The sequence below is a fragment of the Euprymna scolopes genome, chromosome 19 (genome assembly GCF_053919585.1).
Source record: "Euprymna scolopes isolate OS-2025 chromosome 19, ASM5391958v1, whole genome shotgun sequence".
Classification (NCBI taxonomy): Eukaryota; Metazoa; Mollusca; class Cephalopoda; order Sepiida; family Sepiolidae; genus Euprymna; species Euprymna scolopes.
In genome coordinates this window covers 149,084,818-149,107,035 of record NC_136500.1, presented here as the reverse complement: position 1 = coordinate 149,107,035, position 22,218 = coordinate 149,084,818, and the positions used below count along the sequence as shown (strand labels likewise).

At 34.3% G+C, this 22,218-nt stretch overlaps 1 protein-coding gene across 2 annotated transcripts in view; it reads left to right on the top strand.

Annotated features, from left to right (window-relative positions):
• The first annotated feature begins 16,520 nt into the window (after positions 1 to 16,520).
• Positions 16,521 to 22,218, top strand: part of LOC145240050 (SET domain-containing protein 4-like) — a 64,967-nt gene continuing 59,269 nt past the window's right edge. The window contains exon 1 of one of the 2 annotated variants that reach the window (XM_080103660.1): positions 16,521 to 16,657. The gene's annotated coding sequence lies outside the window, so the exon portion shown is untranslated. The remainder of the gene's footprint in view (positions 16,658 to 22,218) is intronic. The other variant, XM_080103661.1, reaches the window with a different exon arrangement.

The window sequence follows — 22,218 nt, the reverse complement described above, 5'->3', positions numbered from 1 at the left end:
CCGAATAAACGATTCCAAATAAATTAAACAACACACAACATAGTCGGCGAAGTAGAAAACTCGATTTTACCCTTTTATAACAACAGTAAATAAGTAAATTCTTTTTATATTAGTATAAAAAATATGCGGTCTCGTTTATGAACATAATAAAAGCTTTAAAATAAGTGAAACCACTAAGAACTTAGCCAGTTAGGTAGAAAACGGACACTTAGAAAATCGATTTTATTTAAAAAAAAAAAAAAAAAAACATTAAACAAGTAAAATATTTTTTTTTAAAATATTATGGGGGGGGGGCTATAGTCTATTTAAAAAAAACAATATCTCCTTCAAGAACGATCATAAAATGTGTTTTCAATCGATATTTATTCAATAAGGGACCAGTTTTCCTACCTAGCGCAAGGGGACGAGTTTTCCGGAGACGAGTTTTCCCGAGACGAGTTTTCCGGAGACGAGTTTTCCCGAGACGAGTTTTCCCGGGACGAGTTTTCCGGGCACCCGTTCCTCGTGAAGTACCAAATTTTCTAAATAAAATATTTGTTTGATTATTTGATAATACAAGAAGTGTTTTTTTTTCGTAATAACACAAGAAATGTTAAAAACTAAAGTTATATATATATATATATATATATATATATATATATATATATATATATATATATATATACACTTTGAAATGAAATATATATACACTTTGAAATGAGTTAAAAGTTATATATATATAAATTTTAACTCATTTCAAAGTGTTTTTAACATGTTTTATTAACTGTTTGCTCGTATATATATATATATATATATATATATATATATATATATATATATATATATATATATATATATATATATATATGGTTTCGTTTCTCGTGTCTTCCGTTCGGTTTCGTTACATAATCAACCGTATCCACTTCCAATAGCTTGATTTTTTTTTCCAAGCAGTGATCTTAGACATTACCTAAAAATATACAAATTTATTTTCTTTTGGAGAGGAGGGGCTCGTTTTAAAAGTATATTTACCTCAATATTTTCTTTAATTTTCTATTTTTGAGTGATTATCGAGACTCCTAAGACATGATAATCTCATGTCGGATATTTTTGTCCAAAAGTTACACTCGACATTACTTGTTTTTGTTTTGTTTTTGTTTTTTTCTGTTTTGTTTTGTTTGTTTTTTTGGACTAAATAAACACTTTAAAATAAGTTGAACCACCAAAACTTTCGAAGCGAGGTAGAAAACAAACACTTAGAAAATCAATTTAATTTTTTTAATTTTAATTTTTTTAATTTTAATTTTTTTAAAAAGTAAACAAGTAAAAATATTTACAAAAAAATATTATGGGATGTGTATTCTCTTTTAAAGACAATATCTTCTTAAAGAACGGTCATAAAATGTGTTTTCAATCGATATTTATTCAATAAGGGACGAGTTTTCCTAGCTAGCAAAAAGGGGCGAGTTTTCCGGGTACGAGTTTTCCTAAATCCATATATATATATATATATGATCTTGCGATGGTAAGATTGATTTTTTAAAAAAATACCGATTTAAAACTACTCGGGAAAGTAACATTCAACTGGGAAAAGCTTTGTCAAGGAATATTGTGTCTTGCTGTTTAGTTGAACAAAAACATTTAGCTAACGCACCAGCAGTGAAGCCAGATAAGCTCTAAGAACAAAAAATGGTGTTTGGTTTTGAAAACGAATACGTGTTATGGTGTCAAGAAAAATGGCAATTCAGTGACGAATCTAAGATTTTTATTCATTGGCTCAGTTGGAAAACGTACGTTCATCGAAAAATTGGTGAAGAATTGCCATCTAAATGCCTTAAGGCTGGTGTTAAATTCGGTGGAGGAAGTGTAATCGTTTGGGCGATGATATATGAAGATAGTGTGGACCGTTTGGTGCGATTACAACAAAAAGGTAAATGCAAGAGTTATTAAACAACTTGTAAAAGGTCATGTCTTGCCTGTGCTGAGAAATTCAACTAAGCAACCTCCAAAATTCATGCAGGGCAATGCCTCATGTCACAATACTGAGGTAACCATGAACTTCATCAAGACAAAAATATGTTACTGTTATGGATTGGCCTCCTCAAAGTTCAGATCTTAATCCTGTTGAGAATGTGTGGAAAGATCCAGAACATTTTAAAGTCACAAAAATAGCAGAGAAATCAGGAAAAATAGAACAAGATCACTTGGCAAGATATCAATGAATTAATTTCTTCATGCAGCCGAAGATGTTATAATGTGACTGAAGCTAAATGGCTTCAAACTAAATATTAAATAATTTCTGTATTTTCTGTCATATTTGAGTATTTTTTTTTTTTAATAAATCACGAAATCATTTATTATTTTTTTTATTATCATCTCAAATAACACCAAAATTTCACAGAATAACAATTAATGTCGTATTTATTGTATGGAAATTATGGAATCTAGAACAAGTTACATAAAAAGTTATACCTATTTTTCTGACAAAAACTGTGCCGTTCTGAACAATATGGCCGCCACTGTATATATATATATATATATATATATATATATATATATATATATATATATATATATATATATATATTGTCTGTCAGAGTCCTTACGGCAGAGTGGAAGATAGCCAGGCATGTTAAAGTAGTTAGAGGGGATGGAGGAGTGTAGGTTAGTCTCGCTTAGTGCTAAGATATCCGGGGTATTTGTTAGGAGAAATGCTTCAACATCAGCTAAATTAGTTCTAAGATGTTAGTGAATGCAAGCCTCAAGGGAGGAGGCAAGTTGGATTTGTTTGTCCCTAGGCCTGGTTTAAGCTTATTTTTTATTGTACTGTCATCGTGTTTTTAAAGAGTTTCAGTTAGGTGAGGGGGAGCTGAACAAGAGGTTATGCAGAGTATCAGACATGCAACACAAGTAGACCATTAGCTGACCTTTCTTCAACTAGGACTGTGGCCTCAGGAAAGCCCATCGGGGATAAGTGCAGGGTCCCTTTTCATGCGCGACATTGCACTACAAACATCCCGATATTATACAACTGTTGATGGAGCAGCCGCTCAAAGCGCTACCAAAGAGTTAGGGCTCCTGTACTACCAGTCGGAAACAGCAGCCAGGAACTGTCAATCCATGTTGATTCATTCAATTCTTCTATAATTTCCGCTATCTTCTAAGCTAAATCATCAAAACCCTCATCTTTTACCTGCATGTCATCTTTATCTGTCATGGCAAGATGACCTTTTATAACTGGAATATTTGATTCATTGTCTTAACAGCAATTGTAAATTCATCAAATTCATCATTATCTACCTCTTTGATTTCTGTATCCAAGGGCTCCAAACTTAATGAGGCCGCTAGTGTCGTCCTTCCTTTGTGACTGCATGGTTCCGTGGTAACCAGTTTTCTTTCTTTTCTTCATTTTTACACTTTTTTGTAAAAAATGGGTCTGGTCTTTACAGCGTCAAATTATCTTCTGTAATGTTACCCAACATGTCGTAGCCTCAGTCGCTAAGAAGACAAAGAATAGGAAAGAACTTCAACTTGTGTTTCCCGTTGTACAACTACATTTATTTTCTACCACCACACGTGACTTCTTGTTACAGCTGTGACGTCTTTCATGTGATCGTCTTCAAGAACGTACGTACTCTCGAACGTCATCCACAACTCTAAATTGATCATTTTCTTGTATGTGCTCTCTTCTTTGTATAGTCTTCTTTTTCTTTACCGTGACGTCATTTTGCTCACTGATCGGTATTTGTATATAACGGTCCCTGCTATGCTACATATATATATATATATATATATATATATATATATATATATATGCATGTAAGTAATATATATATATATATATATATATATATATATATATATATATATGCATGTAAGTAATATATATATATATATATATATATATATATATATATATATATATGCATGTAAGTAATATATATATATATATATATATATATATATATATATATATATATTAAGGCTCTGGTGCCAAATTATCTTCTGTAACCTTACAAGTATATATATATATATATATATATATATATATATATATATATATATATATATATATATATATATATATATGAATAAAATAAAGCAAAATATAAACGATGCTTTAGACGTTATGTGAATAAAAAAGAAAAACCTAAAAGAGTAAAAACAAAATTAAATCAACGTTTCGTCCCCATTTCAAGGGACATCATCAGGATTTCTAGGCGAGGATGTACAGGAAGACGGTCATATCACATGCAAAAGAGGAGAAGTTTAGTTCTCTTTCTGTTCTGGAGAGAAAAAAATTTCATGATGAAAAGAGAATTTATATCAAGTGTGTGGAGGGGGGTCGGGTTATATACATATATGCATTTTTTTATCATCATCAACCAGGATCTAAGTTAATGTTTTGTTCATTTATTATTATATTACCTATGATTGGGGCTACATTATAAAATCCTTTCCTTTGTTTGATGGTGCTAATGTTTGAAATTAAAGCAGATTCAATAAGTCTCCGTTTTGCTCTATCTGGGATGGATTTTAAGATTTTTGCACGTCCAAAGCCGAAAGAGTGGCCATGTTCGACACAGTGGGAAAAGAGTGCATTTAAGGGATTGGCATTTCTTATGTCCCTTTTATGTTCGCTTAGTCTGATTTCCAAATTTCGCTGTGTCTCACCTATGTATGATTTTTTGCAGTCATTACATGGGATGGAGTAAATACCGGCTTTGGAGGTGGAGATTTCAGCGGAATGCTTGCTAGTTTTTAAAGTTCGCTTCATAGTTAAGGAAGTGGTTTGTACTGTTTGTATGCCTAGATTATTAAGAGTATTGCAAATTGTGTCGTTGTTAGTGTGGGTAGGTATAAGAAGATGTCTATTTAGTAGTGGTGTATCTGGTGTGTTCTGTTTTTGTTTGTCTATGTTTGAGTATATTTTGATGGCTTTTTTCTTTGTTTTAGAGATAAGGTGAGTTGGGTATTGTAAAAGTTTTAGTGATTCGGTGATATGTGTGATTTCATTTGCGAGATATTGAGGGCTGCATATTCTAAGGGCACGTAAGAAAAAACCGATGATCATACCTGTTTTTATTTTATCACTGTGGTGCGAATAATAGTGTATATAATCATTTTTGTGTGTACTTTTTCGATGTACTTTAAACATAAGATCGTTTTCAAATCTTATGATAAGTACATCAAGAAAGGGTAGGGAGTTGTTATGTTCGGATTCATATGTGAATTTTATGGAGGGTTCGACTGAGTTGAGTTTATTTTTTAATTCTTCTATGTGTGTATTTGCGGGGAGAAAAATGAGGATATCGTCAATGTATCGAAAATAAGTTGTGTTTGCAGGTATTCTAAATTTAAAAGAGCTAGTTTCTAAGAATTCTAAGAATAAGCAAGCAAGTACCCCACTGAGGGGGTTTCCCATGGGGAGTCCGAATTTTTGTTTATAAAAATAGTTATTAAATTGGAAGTGGGTAATGTTTGTGATAAGTTTAATTATTTCTATTAATGTTTTCGGGGAGAAAGGTAGAACAATTTTAATTTTGTTTAGATGTTTTAGAAGTAACGTAAGACATTTTTTAATTGGGACATTGGTGTATAGAGAGACTATGTCCAAACTATGCATTGTTTTATTTTGTATATTGATGTTTTTTATTCTATTTAGTAGGTCTCCAGAATTTTTAATATGAACAGTACTAATGGTGCCCATTAGTGGGGTTAAAATTTGGGAGATGGCTCGTGCTACCGTCTGTGTGACACTTCCGATGTTCGAAATTATGGGTCGCATGGGGATATTTTGTTTATGAGTTTTGGGGAGGCCATATAATGTGGGAATAATGGGGTGATATTCGATATAGGATGCCCATATTTTATCATTTTTTATAAGTTTTTTTAATGATTTGTTGAAGGTTTCAATATCTTTTTGTATGGAATTTAAGTTTGTGGGAGCATATGTATCTGTGTCGGATAGTAGTGTGTGCATTTTTTCTACGTATGTATTTCTGTCCATAATCACTATGCCGCCGCCTTTGTCTGCCTGTGAGATTATAATGTCTTTATTTTTTGCTAGATGTTTTAAAGTATCTGTATTTGGAAGGTGGAAAGGATATATATATATATATATATATATCCTTTCCACCTTCCAAATAATAGCTTTTACTTCTGGCAGGAACTGGCTGAGGTAATCACCATATTTATCGTAAGTCCTAGTACTTTTCACTTCTTCTGGATTCATCATTAGGGATAGATTGATCTAATTGAATTTGAACAATTTATATATATATATTTTTTAATGTGTCTTTCTTTTTATTGGTTAATTATTTTAATAACTTTACAAGCATTTCAGGATGTTGCTACTATTGGTAAAGTTTATTTTATTAATAGTAGGTTTTTTAGTTTTTATTAGTAATGCTTCTAGTATTTCAGATTATATACTGTTTTTTAGAGTGATGCATGGTTAATATTCTCGATAAAGTAGTGCTAGTCAAACCTATGCATATATTTTCATCTTTATTATCCCAAAAGACATTTGAATTCATAAACTAAGTTAGTCCTATTAAGAAACTCAGTCAAGAGGGAATAGTTATTAATTATAATCAGGTTAGTAAATGATTAATTTTATTTTTTTATTAGGGTCTATAGATTGCACATTTTTATTAATATTTTTTAATACTTTTTTATCTATTCTATAATCATAATGCATTTGTTTTTTATAGAAAAGTTTTATACGTGTAGTAGGTATAGGTTTGGATCCTGTATTATTAGGTTAATATTTTTAAGTTTCCTGATTTGTTCATATCCATTATTTATTTATGTTCTAAGAGGATATTAAGTTAGCACTGGTTAGTAAGTTGTTAATTAAAGCAATCTTGTACGGATAAGGACACTCACTTTAATAATTCGAAATAGAGAGATTTTTATTATTTGTTTTTTAAATAATTGCTTTGTTGGAATCTATTAATACATCTAGGAAGGGAATTATTATTTTCAAATTTTTATACAAAAAGTCAATTCAATTTATTTTATTATGTAGTATAGCTGACACCTATTCAATGTAGCCGCTTTCAGCCTCAATCACCGCCTTGACACAGGTCCAGAACGTGAAGCATGCCTTTTCCACGAGCGCCGGTAGAAACTCGGCAAATACTCGGCAGATGGCAGGGATCAGGCTGGCTTTGGTGTTGTGGGAGGTCATGTTGGTGATGTTCTTGACGTAGGACCAAACAAAGAACTCCAGCAGGTTTAGGTAAGGGTAGGAGGGAGGGTCAGTGAGAGAAGGGTACAAAGTCGTAGCACTCCTTCTGAAGCCAAGCCTGGGTCTCTTTGGACTTGCCATATCCAGGTACACTTTGGTGTTGACTTTCAAGCTGACTTTGAACATGTGAGGTGGTATGATGTGGCCCTCACTTGAAACCACACCAAAGACCATAATTGTGGGTCGTCCGATGCATTGAGCTGTACTCTAAAGCATTGAACCATCCGAATTTGCATTTTGAGGGTGATGGCAATGGTCCTGTTGTCATAACTTGGATCGGTAGAGAGCATGAGTTTTACAGTGGCGCATCTCCAATCTTGCTCATTGAACACTGTGTCACTTTCAAACATAATAGAAGACTCCTATCGCTTTTGGGATTTGTACACAACTGGCCAACAAGTAGATGGTCTGCAACGAAAAAAAGAAAATCAGCTTTCATCAAATGGAAATGGAATCGTGTAGTTTTTCTAGGGCGACAATTTTATTATTCCACCTTGTACTAAATTTGCAATGTTTATTACATATAATTGTCAGTGTGAACCAACTTTTCTTAGACGCAGCATGTGTTAACACCTCAGCAAAGTTTATTGCGTTTATTTTTTTAGCAAACATTAAAAACAGAAACAAAGTTTTCCACATTACCTGCCTTCCTATGATGGTAAAGTTAGGCACAAGGTCAGTCTTTAGTAAAACCCCTGCTATCTCCAAAAAGAGGAATTCAGGATTGGGGAAACTTTTTTTAATCCTCAATCTTAAAGGATTTCTTCTTCATTGATCAAGGACAGAATAGACACTATATTTTAATTTTAATTTTATTTGGAAAAGAAAAAATAAAAAGATATCCTAAAATTAGCAAATATTTACATCATTTTTTTTTTTTTTTTAATATTTGCATCAGACAAAAATATACTCGATTGTGAATGGTGGTGGCCAGAAAAAGTGCTGCTCAATTTAATGTAAAGTAACACCTTTATTCCCGAGTTTTTTTACCTGTTTAGGATTCAAGAATATTAAGCAATTTTGCTATGGGAGATAAATTCTGCATGTTTTACTTTTTAAGGTGATTTTGTGTGGTTTTCTGACTTTGTGAATCAGACTTGAGATTAGACAGACATTAAAAATTAGTTATTTCTGCCAAAAAAGTTAGAATGTCCTAGAAATGAGGGATCATTTTAATAAAAAAAGATTCCCCCACTTTAATTCCTAAAATATTTTTTGGTATATTCACACATAATTGCATAAAAAAGCAGGATCTCATTTTTTGAAGGGGGATAGCTAAGGGTCTTTATCTGCTTTTAAATATAGATATAATTTATTATAGTAAATTATAAAGATCAGTACTCAGAAAAATCAAGCTACCGGAAGTGGATACAGTTGATCATGGAACAGAATGGAGTCATGAAATCAAGACATAAAAACGAAGCCATATATTTATTTTTAAAAATTACTTTAGTTTTAACACTTCTCGTGTTATGAAAGAAAAGAAAACACTTCTTGTATTAAATAATCTTTTTGAAATAATATATTAAAAATGTTTGCCCTTATTGTGTTCTCACTTTAATAATAATAATAATAATGATAATAATAATAATAATAATAATAATAATAATAATAATAATAATAGTTATAATAGTTATAATAATAAATAATGATAATAATAATTATAATAATAATAATTATAATAATTATAATAATAGTTCTAATAATAATAATGATAAATAATAATAATAATTATTATTATTATTATTATAATTATTATAATTATAATAATTATTCTCGTGTTATGAAAAAAAAGAAAACATAATAATTATTATTATTATTATTATTATTATTATTATTATTATTATTATTATTATTATTCTCGTGTTATTATGAAAAAAAAAAAAAACACTTCTTTTATTATCAAATAATAAAACAAAAAGAAAATATTCAACTTTTATATTTCTTTAAATAATCTTTTTGAAATAATATATTAAAAATGTTTGCACTTATTGTGTCCCTTTTATAATAATAATAATAATAATAATAATAATAATAATAATAATAATAATAATAATAATAATTCTGATTTCGTTTATCAATGTCTCTCTGGAAAGGAATGGGATTCATTTCCAGAGGATTTCCCTTAATCCCGGCTTCAAACAAGGAGCTTCAAAGATCAAGGGTTTTTCTAAGGATATTGGTGGTACGTATAATTGCAGAGGTCTGAAGGCCACCTAAAACATCGGGGATTTGTAGTTTTTTTCAATTATCTTTCTAGACGATACTACTCCTAGTGTACCAACTACGACTGGGATTATTTGTGTTTTAATCCCATGTATACGCCTTATCTCCAAGACCAATGGAGCATAGTTGCTCCACTTCTCATTCTCCTTCTCTCTCACATTCCTGTCCCACGGTACTGAAAAATCTACAATCTGCCAGTTTTTTGAGACCTTGTCAATGACGACCAAATCCGAATGATTATGTTCCAATTGCTTGGTTGTTATGACACTTTTGTTCCACGATACCTCTACCTTGCCATCCTCACTTGTTCTCACTTCATCAGGCACCTCCTCAAACCATTTTCCAGCATACTTCACCCCAACCCTCTTACTCACCTCCCAATATATCCGGAGTCCCCTGCGATCGTGTCTTTTGCGGTACTCTCTCTGGGCCAGTCCACTACATTCTGCTGCAAGGTGTGTAATTAACTATAATAATAATAATAATAATAATAATAATAATAAATAATTATTATTAAATTATAAGGTATTTTTTTTTGTGAGAGGACCCAGCATAGTATACCCACTCCCAACCTCGAAAGCTGTTCTTAACATGGGGAGGTTGGGAATGTTTATTTCCGAGAAAGCCGACTTTAACATCAGGAGGTTGGGGGTGTTGTCATAACTGGGTATTCTCATAAAAAAATATAAAAAATGACTTTTCTTTTTTACATTGTAGGACTCATGGAGGAGGTACCAAGTATAGGTACTCACTGTGGAGTCACCAACTCATAAGGGTGTGAATCAGCGTTCATCAATTCATAATCGGGATCAACTTTTAGGACTGAGGTTGCGGGTGCTGGAATGTCTTCAAGTCCAAATTAGTAGATGCAGGATGTTATGGCAGTCTGAAAGAAAAGCGACGTCACCAACTTTGATGTTGTGCGATTGTCTGCGTGAGATGGATTGTATGTAGGGAGTTGAGCGACAAGATATCTGTTCACATTACACTTGAACTTCTGCATGTCAATATAGTTGAGGAAGCAGGAACCCGGGAGGGAATTCTAAAGTCTAGCAGTTCTGGGGAAGAAACTATTGGAGTAGAAGGCTTCCTTACATCTAAGGATCTCTACTGTGTATGGGTAAGACTTCGCTACTTGTAGGGAGTATTTACGTCGAGGGGCTACAAGGGCTTGTATTGAGGGGAACTCTTTTTTTTTAACTTGCAGTTTGGAGCGGATAGCATCTTGTAGAAATAAGCCATCCGTGTTTGAAAGGTACATGTGGAGTATATGGAGGAATTGAGCAAAAGCAGAATGTCATAGGTTATAACTCCTCGTCATTTCATCTGCTGTGATCTGTTGCAGTGCAAACGAGTCTGCACGATTTTCTGCAAACAGGTCTGCAGAGTCAAAGTGCAAGTGAGTCTGTACTGGTGTATTGGCATTGCGTGAGAGTACGATTTACTTGTGAGAAGATCCCTTATGCATATGTGAAAGTGTACCGGGATTGCTTAAGAATCTGAGGTGCTTGTAATGAGCTCATTCTGAAGGTGTCAAGCGTGGTTGGTCCTGTACTATATCGCAAATTTCATAGAAGATTCGGCATGAAACAGGTGTTGATAATCACTGCTGGCAATGATGTTGGTGGCGACTTATCCAACGTGCTGACTTAAAGATTGCTAATCCGTAGGTGGACCATGTGTTTGATGCCATTTCACTGTAGTCACAGACAGATTCGTAGGGAAATTGTGTTTTGCTTAATTTTCGATTTTTTTTCGATTATTGGTATAAATCGCTAATTTTATTGGGGCCAGTATTGCTAGTTTGTAAGGAGGTCCGTGGATATGCATGGTTCATTTACTGGCGTTCTATTAGATGAGTTTTGTTCTTTTTTTTTTCTTTTCTTTTTTGAGTTGAGAAACCAAAGAACATGGTCATCTACCCAAGAAGGCGGAGACTTTTACTAATGGAAGCATAGTTAAATTTGATGACAACTGTGTCATTTTCCATTTTGTGCAGCGTTAGTGTTCTGGTCCACCGCTCATCCAGAAATTCCTTGATCACAGTCTGTATACTGCCGGTGTTATGATTTACCGATTTTGTTGTCATTATTCAAAATGAGCAACCCCGGTCGGGTCTGAGTAGTCATCAATTTCCAGATTCATGTGCGGAGTTAGCTATGTAAGGGAAGGACGTGCAAAGGTTGCGTGTTGCTTTTGTGGTCGGGGTTGCCAATGTAAGACTCGCAGTGGAGTTACTGTCTAGGTTCTGACCGTGGATTCACAAAGGTCAGTACCTACCGATTGTAGGTACTGACCTTGGAGTCACTACCTTGTAAGGGTGTGAATCGACATTCATAAATTCATAATCGGGATCTATCAATTTTTAAGACTAAGTTTGCAAGTGCAGGAAAATCTCTTGAGGCCAAAAGTAGTAGAGTATCCGCAGAACCGTTTGACAAGATGGCCGCTTAATAGTAAGATGTCACCAGATCACATCCTCACATAAATAAAATAAAAATAAAGAAAAACTCCAGAAAATAACGACACTTGACAAAGAACTCAAAATCACTGTATTAATATGAAATAACATTTATTTACATGTTAGGAATATTAATTTAAATAGTTCCAACGTAAGTGTTTTCTTGTAATGAGTGTTCGTTATTCAAGATTAGTTAAATGCAGATTTCCTGAGAATAGCGTGGAGTTTAAAATGACTGATTTTCATGAATAGAGTGTTACACATGGCTTGAAATGAATGTGATAATTTTCTAAGAGAAAAACAGTCATTAAATCGTGTGTGTGTGTGTGTGTGTATATGTGTGTGTATATGTGTGTGTGTATGTATGTGTATGTATGTGTGTGTATGTGTGTGTATGTATGTGTGTGTATGTGTGTGTGTGTCTGTTCATCACATAAGAAACAGTTGTTCGAAATAACATTGTTTAGAAGAAGGATTAATTCTCATTCGATGTGGTAATTGTCCATGATGAGAATTAAGGTACATGTGCATGGAGCGCAAATTCACCACGAAGGATTTTAATACCTCCTGGTGGCGGAGTTTCATTTACATCAAGTCTTGGAAGATAAGAAAAAAACTGATTTGAATTTCACAGCAAATCCCTATATAACAATGTTCTTGAACATTCCAGCCTGTTTGCAGTAACACTATGCGCGGAAACATAACATAGTTCCCTTGTGTCAATGTGTGCGGGTGGTCAAATCACAACGTTGTGTCCTTACCTGTTCTGATACTAGTGGGCGTTGAAAACGGTGATTGCTACGAAAACTTGACTAGAGAAACAAACCTAGAATCGGATGATCAAGCCTTTATATGCTTTAGACTAAACATGCAACACAACATTAGCTACTTCTATTTTCTCTACCACTCTCCCTCGACCCAGGACTTCACCATAATAAACAAAGTCCCTGACAGCATAGACACAGCACTCTCCCACGACACTAGCACACAAGTACATGTATTTGGTGACTTTAATGTCCACCACAAAAACTGGCTTGGATTCTCTACTTACACAGATGCAGCGGGCAGCACAACTCATAGCTTCACTATATCTCACTCCCTATCACAAATTGTTACATTTCCAACCCGTTTCCCTGACCAGGAAGAACAACACGCATCACGTCTAGATCTGTTTTTGACCACAGTTCCCGATGACTGCATAACGAAGGCCCAGAGCCCACTCGGGAACGCTGATCATGCAGTGATAATGGTTGAAATCGCCCTAAACTCTAGAGCCAGTCCTCAAAACAACAAGATATTATAAAAAGGCTGACTGGGAAGCCATCAGGGAACTAATCAGAGATGCCCCATGTAGAAATATTTTTTCTCTCCCTGCTGAACAGTGTGCAAATGAGACCACTGACTGGTTCAAAACTGCAATCGAAGCGCATGTTCCCATGTGGAAATTTTATAGTAAGCCCCACTCTCTCCAATGGTTTACGTTGACTTGTGCAACTGCCATTGCTCAAAAGCAGTATGCATACCGTGGATTTAACCAACATCAGTCCAGTTCAAACAGACAGAAGTACATAGAAGCTAGAAGGAACGTTAAGAAAGAAATAGCGACAGCTAAGAGAGAATTTATGGAAACCACTAAAAAACGCATCGAAGCACAAAAACTAGGAACTCATGACTTCTGGAAAATCTACAACAGTGTAGTAAATAATGGGCAATCAACAATTCCCCCACTAACCAAAAATCATGAGATTGTTTGCTCAGCAACCGAAAAGGCTAACATGCTTGCCAGTCGGTTTGCCTCAAACTCCACACTGGACCCTTCAACCACCCCCTACCTGAATTTCCTATGCGGACAGACGCCATGCTAGACGATCTGAACATCACCCCTGCTCAGGTGCATGCTATCATAAAAACCTTGACACTTCAAAAGCATGTGGACCTGATCTCATCCAAGTTGTGCCATTAAAAAAGTGCTCAGCCGAAGAAGCTCCAGTTCTCTCCAAACTCTACAACAAATGCCTTAATGAATCTTGCTTTCTGGGCTGTTGGAAAACTGCTTCTGTTGTACCAGTATTCAAAAATTCTGGCAAAAGAACTGACCCATTAAATTATCGCCCGATTAGCCTCCTCCCATTTTTTGCCAAAATATTTGAGACCTTAATTAACCATGCTCTAGTCCATCACCTTACAGATGCTAAACTTCTGACTGACCAACAATATGGATTTAGACAAGCCCGTTCCACAGCAGACATCCTCACTGTAATATCTGAACGTATATACCATTTACTGGATAAAGCGGGGGAGGGCAGAGCAGTAGCTCTAGATATATCTAAGGCTTTTGATACATGAGGGTCTCCTCAGGAAAATTAGATCATACGGTATCACTGGTAGATCATACGGTATCACTGGTAGATCATACGGTATCACTGGTAGATCATACGGTATCACTGGTAGAATACTTAACATAATTAAATCCTTCTTAGATAAGAGAAAAATCCAGGTTGTCCTCGACGGTCGTACATCCAAACAATATGATATAAATGCGGGAGTGCCTCAGGGTCTATCCTTGGACCTCTACTGTTCCTGATATTCATAAATGACCTTCCCGACAAAATTGCCTCTGAGATGGGTATATATGCTGATGACACTACACTCTATAACAGGCACAACAGGAAAACAAATGAACACATATCTAAAGAAAAAACACTAGAAACAATCTGTAGTGGAATGGGGACAAAAATGGATGGTCACGTTCAATTCCGCCAAGACTAAACTAGTTTCATTCAATAATAAACCCTCTCTACCACCTATAGCAATGGCCAATGACTCTTTATCTGAGAGTCCATCTTTCAAACTCCTTGGCCTAACGTTCACAGGAAAAATGAGCTGGAACACTGCAAGGAAGGTGGGCTCCCTCTACCGTGCTAGAAAACTACTAACACCCGAAAGTATCCTGTACCTTTATAAGGCCACCATTCGCCCATGTATGGAGTATTGCTGTCATATTTGGACTGGTGTATCTGCTACTAGTCTCTTGCTCCTTGACAAGGTTCAAAAGAGAGTCGCAAATCTGATAGGCCCTGAACTGGTATCTAAGCTTCAGCCTCTGTCCCATCGACGAAATGTTGCATCCCTCTGCCTGTTCTACAAGTATTTTAGTGGTGAATGCTCTGACGAACTGCAATCACTTGTGCCCCCACGACATGAGCACCCTCGACAAACCCGACAGGCTGCTAAATCCCACCCCCACACTGTAGAGATCCCTAGATGTAAAAGATCTTTTTACTCCAATAGTTTCTTCCCCAGAACCGCTAGACTCTGGAATTCCATTTCAGGTCCCTGCTTCCCCAACAGTACTGACGTGCAGAAGTTCAAGTGTAACGTGAACCGACATCTTGCTGCCCAGGTCCCTACATAGTACCCCAGTAGATGTTTCCCCTGATAGTAGCCCCCTACACCAAAGTAGCAATGTGCCTTGTTTGGGGTGAAAATGTAATAAAAAAAAAAAAAGAAAAAAAAGAAGTGTAATATGTTTCAATTTAATTTTTATTATATTAAACACTGTTTAGTTGTATGATTTGTTTCTCACAAAACAAAATATACCCCATCCAAAAAAAAAACAGATAAAACTAGCTGATAAAATTTGAAAACCTTCTGGGGAGCCAAGCTAAGCTCTTCAATATAATTCCAAAAATATATAGTGAGAAAACACGGGATATTTTGTATATTCATAATTATTTTATGTAGGGTAGAAAGTTCAAAGATAGCGTTTCTCTTTTTTGGAGATTTTTTTTTTTTTTTTTTTTCGAATTAGTGTTTTTTTTTTTAACATTTCAGACGGTAAAAGTCAAAAATCCAGCGATTTTCTGGAGACTTCTTTTTCCTGATCTAGCGGGTTTTTTTTTTTTTTTTTTTAATCTGTTGACAACACTGGTAACAATCAGAAATATGAACTACTTGTGTTTTTCTTTTAGCATAATTGAGTTACTTCCCTTGTTATGTCACGTGTTCTCAAAATAATATGGCGAGGGTTTTTTTTGTTTTTTTTTACGATAAACATCGAAAACTCGTGTTGCCGGTAACATTTAAGTACTTCTGACATTGTTTTTAGTTAAAATTTACCAAAAAGTCAGTTGATGCCATTTTTTTATCGATTTTTTTCGTTTTCCGAATTTCGCCATGATAGTTTACTTTGGCCTTTTATAAAACGTTTACTGATTAAAAGAAAAAACATAAGGCAAAAGAAAAGACAGCTCATAACATTTATTGATTCGTTAAAAAATATATAAACACAGTATAATCATATTATTAAAAAAAAGTTATCTATGCAGACTAAGGACCGTGCTTTCAGCCGAATTTCCCGGGTAATTTACGTAAAATGCCGAAAGGTGCCGAAATGCCCTGTCAATGAAATCGCCAACGTGATTTAAGAAAATATTTATTTTCGTATTTATTAATTTTGGAAATTTTCGAAGATAGCACGGCGGTTCTTATTATGCACAAGTACAAAATGAATAATGATACCCATTAATAATTGATAAATGAAAAAAAGTAACAAAAAAACTTTTAAACTCTTTTTTCAGGTATTCGGTAATTTTCGTCAAATTCCGGCTATTCAAGATGGCGTCTTATAGTGTGCACGTGAGACATGTAAACAATATTAATCTTTCGCGTCTTTAAAATCACCTGAAATGGTTAGAAATGAAATTTATTTTTCACGATAGACGGAATAATTACAAGTAAGTGTTATTTCGTTTTTCCATTTTGTTTTCATATATTAACCTCCTCAAAAAATATTCCAAACAAAAGCGCTGAAAAAATAAATAATAACAAATTGAAAAAAAAAAATCCCCGGTATTTTTTTACGACAGTATCCAGCGTAATATAAACACCCCCGCCCTGCTCATGTTTAGAATGGTTTTTGGAAACCTCCGCATGTTAAGAGCGGTTTTCGAGGGGGGGGGGGCACCGAGAGTAAGAAGACCTGTCTGCAGGCAATGTAGGTAAGATTTGTCAGACTGTCAGTACTATATGAGGGCCATTTGAAAAAGAGCAATAAAAAATTTTTAAAAAGAAAAAGGAACACAGTTTGATTAATACTGAAACTGAACTTTATTCAATATAAAATATAAACATTATCTATGTAAACTTTAAGTAATTTTAAAGCAATATACAATTTAATACTGATAAAACGGAATTATGAATTTAGGGAACAAACAATTAAAGAAACATTAAACAAATATTTTTTGGCCTTCGGAACAAGAGATCACAGTGTAGTATCTGTTTTGATGCTACACTTTACCTTTTCTGTCCCGGTCAGTGGAGGAGAAATCTTTCATGACTGAGATTATTTTTGTTCTTATCCAGAGTGCCCCTTATTGGGAAGCTGGATTTTGCCCACAAGAACATATGTTGAAATATTTAAATAACTATTACTTTAAATACAGAAATTATATATATATATTTTTTTACAAGGTAGTCACCATCACCACTTTGCCCGGAAGCCACTCGGGGATAAGGGTTATTGCGTGTACAGTATGTTAATATTGGAGATTTGATAAAGAAAGTGTCTTACCTAAGGGGGCGGTTCATCAGGAATTTGTTTATGTTGGACTTGAAGACATCCAAGTTGTAGTCAGGTGGGAAACAGGCAACCGGAAGAGAGTTCCACAGGCGTGCAGTTCTAAGAAAGAAGCTTTGTTCATGGAATCTACGTTTTAGTTTTGGCACAGATAAAGAGTGGGGAAAATTTTTGACAGTGTGGTTTCAGTTAGACGGGTGTTTATCATGAAAGATTGGTGAGGGGGGACCAGAGATTGGAGCTCAGACGAGCACTTGCCATGGAAGTAACGATAAAACAAAGACAGGCTCGCAACATCGCTCCTGTGGGAGAGAGGTTGCAGGGAAGAGAAAAGGGTATCCCCCACTAAGCCACGAAGCCTATTTTGTACTCTGTCAAGGAAGGATAGGCTGTTTTTAGCAGCTCCTGCCCAGATATGGCAGCATATTTAAAGTTTTGGTTTTCTGTTCTTCTATGTCCATTTTTTTCCCCCATGTTTTTTCATCAAAATGTGTAGTGTATTAGTTGTCTCACAAGCCATCATCAGTGATCGATCACTGGCAGTAACCTGTGGTGCCCTGGAGACCAAGTGACAACAAGTCTCCCCAGATTTCCAGTGTTCTCCACCTCTTGACCACTTGTGCAGCTGATTGCATGTTATCGCAACAGCTGTTGTCACTGATTTCTCATTGGCATCGGCCATTGGTGTTTCCTGGAGTTCGGGTGACAAGATGTCTCCCCAAGGTACCAGATTTGAACTGCACACTTCCAGTGGAGATTTGATTAGTACTGTCCCACCTCGGTCTTTCCATCCTCCCCAACCCTTCACAACTGGTTGGAGTGGCGCCAGTCGATGTCATCTATACCAGTTTTTTATTATTACTATTATTATTATGATAATAATAACAGTGCTTGTGCAGTGTACGCACGTGTATTTTAAATATTTCCAAGTTAAATTAAATTTTGTGTTTGTATTACTGTACACATAGATTCGAAAAAGTTGTCAAAAAACAAATATATAACAAATAAATGTTATCAAAGGCAAAATAAGTTACTTTTCTACCTAACTGGTTATGTTTTTAGGGGTTTGTATTACTATACACATAGATTCGAAAAAATGGTCAAAAATCAAATATATACCAAATAAATGTTATCGAAGGCAAGATAAGTTACTCTTCTACCTATCTGGGAAGATTTTTAGTGGTTTTACTCACTTTTAAATGTGTAATCGCTTCGAAAATCATACAATGTTTATTGATATATTTTATTTGTTATGTATTTGTTTTTTTGACAACTTTTTCGAATCTATGTCTATAGTAAAACAAACCCATCATTATTTACAGTTAAAATGTTATGAAAAACAAAAATTTTAAGTTTTAAATATATTTCAAAGAAATAAATTACACCCAGTGCTAAAATACTGAAAATTCACCGATCGTTAAAAAAAAAAAAAAAAAAAAGGAGAAAACTGTCGTGAAATATGCTAACTATATTTTGAAATACTCAGTGAAAAGTTTTATTTATTATTAAAAGAACGGACTGAAAAATATTATATAAAAATTGTTTGTTTTGCAAAAAAATAAATAAAATGAAATATTCGATTTTCTCAGATAGAAAACAAAGTTCAAAAACGAGTTCACTTACTATATTTTGTTAGATTAAAATTATCCCAATGTGCAATTATAATAATTATTATCCAAATGGTGTTCTTTTTCTTTAGAACATACATGAACAATCGGTATTGGTAGCCATATTTCCTGTGTGACGCAGCTTATCTCAGCCTACAGGCAACTCATCCAGGCAAGTTAGGTACCAAATAAAGTTTATGACCCAGCGGATGTTTTAGTGATATTTATATCTATTTTTGGTGTATGGAAATGCAAAAAAAAAAAAAATGCAAAAAAATAACGATTTACTAAACAATGTTTTATTTACTGAATATTTTCTCAGTACAAGGACCCAAGTTTGCCCATTCTTGTTTTCTGAAAACCAATAAAAGTTGTCATTTAAAGAAAATTGTGGAGGTAGACCTAAATGTAAATATTTACCAAAAAGTTACCTGCACATGTAAACAAAAATGTTTGAAAAGTGAGAAATTATCAATAAATGGTTTAGTTACTTCTCTTTTTAATATTCCTGAAAAAAGGTTGAGCCAACGTAAGTAAATAAATAAATAAAAAAATATTATGTGCGCGTGCATTAGCCTTTTCTAAGGGAGCGACTATCAAATAAATATGCTGGCTGCCGTGGAACTCAACGGCCAAGGAGTACCAATACCAAATTGAATATAAAATAAATGACAGTTATATTTATTTGTTGTATATTTGATTTTTTACCACTTTTACGAATCGCAGTGTAAAACAAACTCTAATAACTATTATTTAGAAATCCATTCTTAATACAGAGGGAGGAACTTTAACTATTCTGTACTTTTATCTAACACAAAATATACCGATACGGTACTTGTACAGTTTAATCAAGACATTAAAAAATGAAAATATCAAAAAAAAAAAAAAAAAAAAAAAAATGAAGGCATATTGTACATATCAATTATGGAATGAAGTTCCCCCCAAAAAATTCACTTAATTTGATCAAGTAGTTTTTTTTTGTTGTTTTGTTTTTTTTACTGTGGGAAAACAATTTATGACACCGAGCAAAAGGTAGTCATGTTTCAAATTTTTTATGAAGAATAGCTAATATTTTAAGATAAGGGGTGTCGGTGTTATAAACTGAATTATCTCCCCGAGGCGTGTTCAAAAAAATTCAAAGATGGCTACCGTCATTGCGCTCTCATAAAAACATGTTTTTCCGCTGTAAAAAAAAAAAAAAAAAAAAACTATTCGATCAAATTAAGTGAAATTTTTTATTCGGAAATCTTCAGCTCGAAACGGATACGTACAATATAACCTTTTTTTTTTTTTCGATATTTTCATTTTTTATTGTCTTGATTAAACTGTACAAGTACCAAAGAGACTTTAAAATAAAATTTAACTTGAAAATTCTATCTAAAAATAAAATATCCGTAAACTGCAGAAGTGCATCCTATTTTAGTCACGTAATTTGTTTAGAGTGAAATGGTATTTTTAAACAGTTTATTTGTTGGTAAATGTTTATTTTAACTGTAACACAATGCCGACCATTCTAGTTTGTGTTCTTGGAGGTTATCGAGGCCACTGAAAACTAATCTGGCATTTTAACCCCTGGACCCTGGGACTATTTTGCAACATTTCACCACCTTCGTTTACGACATGTGTGAGCGAACACATGGTAGTGGTATTTTACTGAAATGTACATTCATGCACATATGCGCGTAGTCACATATCGTTTCACAAGGCGCGTGAATACATGGTGGACATTTTAAATTACAAGAAATAGTTTCCATAAAATATGTAAGAAATTCTGCAGAAATAAGCAAGCTTTTTATTGGATGGTTTCTCCGCCCACGGAATTATTTTAACCAATCAAATTGCATGTTATAACTAACTGCCGAGAATGTTCTTGGCGCCAATATTCCCTTTGTCAGACCAGAATCCAAAAAGACGCAGCGTTGGATACACGTGGATTTCTCATTTGAATCGAGGCAGAGAAAAATACTTTGTTGATTTGAGACGTTTTAATGCCTAAACGTGGAGCAGAACTTTATCATTGCAATTACCAATGCCCTTAAGTTGGGCGAATTATATTTGCACGCTTGTGCTACAATTTGATGTCAAGACAAAATTAAGGTCTACAGTTTGACCTGCTTGTCCGCCTTTGGACTGACTCGGAGGACACCTCGTTGATGCCCAGCTAGCAGTATCCATCTTGGAAGTCACCTCAACACTCCAATCTGCGCATTCTTTGTGAGCAGGAATTCTACCCAGCCTTTATCGAAGACAAATTATTATTCCCTTCGGGGATGTTACCCGCCCATAGTGGCAGATAGTTGAAGATGATGCATCTTTTGCAACATGGACCTTTTTTACTTTAATAAAATTTACGTTGAAGTCTTAAGGTGAGCTTGTTGTAATTTTCTCTTTGGTTTTCTTCCATTCTGCCAGGGGCAAAAACCTTGTGAAAGAAAATCTCACAAATAAAAGTTTTCACCTCATTTTATAGTAAAAATAATACTGTCAGTAAGTTTTCACAAGCGATTTTCAAAAGCATTTTTATGTTTCTCATTCTTTTTTTGGGGATGGGGGTTCAATTATAGAACTTGTATAGTTTAACAGGTGCTTCTGCAGTTTAATTAACCGTTTTTCTGTAAGTAAGTACTGTTTAACATTTCACAAAATTCTGTGTTTACATTGGGGAGGGACTTAGACTTGTTATCTAATATGAATTCCTCTAGAAAATACACAGTTGATTGGCCCATTCTTCCATTTTTTTGCAGTGGAATTTCTTGGTGAATTTTTGGCAACTCTTTTGGGTTATTTCTGTAGCAGACCTATTTTTTGATTCTGTCTCAATTATAAGACAGTCATCCAAAATGTTTGGCCAGTTTTTGTAGTGGAGATTGTTCTGCTGATTTTTCTTTCATGATATTGATGAACCATTTTGAGGTTTGGATTTTAGGAGCTCATAATTTTTTCTGGCGCTTTAAGTAGTACAGGACGATATGCTTTTTCCCCACCCCCCTCATCAGTTTGTTCAAGTAGGTGATTAGGGCCATCCAGCAAGATTGGAGATTATACTCTATCCTTATATCATATAAAAGGAACTGGGGATGGGCCATCCTACCGGATGCCAGAAATTCACCCG